Consider the following 2,500-nt stretch of genomic DNA (forward strand, 5'->3'; position numbering starts at 1 on the left):
ACACTTGTGGGTAACAAAGTTGAACTTTGGCGCAGCCGGTAAGGTGTTTTTTAACCGTTTTGTGCATGCAACATCAGAAGAAAGACTCCCAGAAAAGCAAAATCAACCAGTTTCGGCGACTTTTCAATTCCTTCCGAAACTTTTGGCTCATATGAGGAAATTTGTAGCAGCACTATCGTCCTTGGTCTTAGCGGAATTTTGGGTCAATTTGAGCTTTTTGGTGGAATTTACAGCAGCTTATCTTTCGACTGCTGCATCGGAGTTTCCAACCTTGGATGAATACAGATACATATTAGGGAAAACACAGACGCTCAAAAAACGACAATTAAACTTTCTGAAAATCGCATAAAGCCTTACAAAAACCAAGATTCCGCTCATGTTTTTCACTTTCAAGTACAGTTTTTTTTTCATAGCCTGCATAGCAGCCATTTCTTTTCCTTTTCCAAACGCTCGCGAAGGGGACGAAAACTGCGAGAGAATGCGAAAAATCTCTTGCCTGACCAAATAATATGTCAGAGAACTTCCATCTAGAGTTGGGTTATCTTAATGCCTCGACAAAGAAGCGACCTAAAGACATCGGCATCAAACATCAAAAGAGCATCGACGAGAACGAATTAACTCCAGAGGTTCAAGGAGGACAGCTACTGACCATGGCCACAAACCAAAACACGCTGAAGAAGTCAGAAGAACGAGTGAAAGAATTTTAAAAAACAACACCTCCAAAGAGCATAACGATCTGCTAAGAAACGCAGAAAAAAAAGGCATACAAAGCCTATAAGAAGCCAGCTACCTCGCTGATAAAGGGCACAATGTGACAGGCGTTCAAAAACAAAATGAATCCGGGCCCGGGTCAAACATTTAAGAACAGAAGATCACTCGCTTCTACCGCCGATGAATATATCGGTCGAGCCTAGAATTAAATTGGCGCAAAAGCGAGACGCCATAAGGTCACATTCACATTACTGCTGAGAAAATCAACACCAAGAAACGAAAAACATTACTTTCGAGACCAGCTATTTTCTTGGAAGAAAACGTATCACACAGCAGTATAGAGATTCAAATGTAAAGCCTCATAGGGCAAAAACCATTGCTAAATGAATACTACAGGAACCGCCTAAAAGAGGCGTCCATTCAAATATGTACTCAAGAGGCAACAGAAACCAGACCACGCACAAGGCAGTTGTGTAGGTCTGTCAACCCTTTTTAACACAAAATAGAAGGTAGCTATAGATGAGTTTTATCTTCTAATGACAATATCTGCACCTTTCTCGTATTTACTTATCATTGATTTGAATTAGGATAAAAATCACAGCTAACACAACGTTTCTTAAATCTTAGGGATCTAAATTTTTGAGAACGTAGGCAACTTACCCTACAAGTTGTAATTATTCCATATGCCACGAGGGTGAACTTAGTTTGTTCCAGGAACAAAGCGAAAACACTCCAGCTTGGTGCAGTTACATGTAAATCCCTTACGCAAGTAGTCACCGATAAATCCTTCAACACTTATTGTCGAAGTCGTTAACAAAAGCTCTTGTGAAATGCTCTTTTTTTGAAGCATTCCGTGATCTTGAAGCGTCGATCAGAACAAGAAGATCCTCACGCTTCACGAAACCAAATCCTTATCTAATTCCATTCGCTGATCCAGTTCATGAAGCAAAACTCGGCAGCTGTAATGCTGCCTCTACAGAAAGAATATCCACGTAGTCACTCGAACTTTCCTAATGAAGTCCCAAGGCATAAACAGAGCGACTGTTTACTTACAAATTCGCAATGAATTTTCGCGAAGAACGAACTATCGCTCGAAAATTCGCAGCGCATTTTCAGGGCTCAGAGTGAATTATCACTTGAAAAATAACACCGATTGAAACAATAGGCGTTGCGAAATTGCGGCGAAAAATCAACGAAATATCGTTTCAAACGCTATTTCTTCGAAAAGCTGCGAAAAGCCAGGAATTTCGTCGGAAATCACTTGCATTACTTTTGCACAGTACTGTAGAACTACCCAATCAATTTCAAAGGGAATAGAATATAATTTTATTTGCTCAGTTGATAGTTAATGTACAATTTAAAGTTGGAAACAAAGAAATAAATAGATAAAATAATTATAATGATCACAATTTTTAATTAATTAGATGTTTGAGCCTAGGAGCTAAATAAACTGATAGGCTTTCGAGGTAGCCCCTTGGGATGAAAGGGAAAGTACTGTTAATGTCTCCTGTACCACATCTTCCAGTCTTCTATAATAATTAATAATAATTTATTCATTTATAGTGTGCTTTTTAACATGCTAGGTGATCAAAAGTGCGTTACAACAATAAATAACCTAAGAACTACTAATACAATTTTTTAGAAATATACAAACAATTTAATATCTAAGAGATATTTAATTGTGTTGTCACTATTTCAGCCGCCATTCCTCAATTTCTGAGCCTTGCAAGCCCTCAGTCAACTACATCAATGGTTACCGTTACCAAGGATTTGAAATTGAAAGTCAAGT

The 2,500-nt window shown here is 38.4% G+C and overlaps 1 protein-coding gene across 1 annotated transcript in view; it reads left to right on the forward strand.

Moving 5' to 3' along the window:
- LOC138017032 (mitochondrial import inner membrane translocase subunit Tim10 B-like) overlaps positions 1-2,500 on the forward strand; it is a 25,532-nt gene that overhangs the window by 7,904 nt on the left and 15,128 nt on the right. The window lies entirely within an intron of this gene.

The sequence above is a fragment of the Montipora capricornis genome, chromosome 9 (genome assembly GCF_036669925.1).
Source record: "Montipora capricornis isolate CH-2021 chromosome 9, ASM3666992v2, whole genome shotgun sequence".
Lineage (NCBI taxonomy): Eukaryota > Metazoa > Cnidaria > Anthozoa > Scleractinia > Acroporidae > Montipora > Montipora capricornis.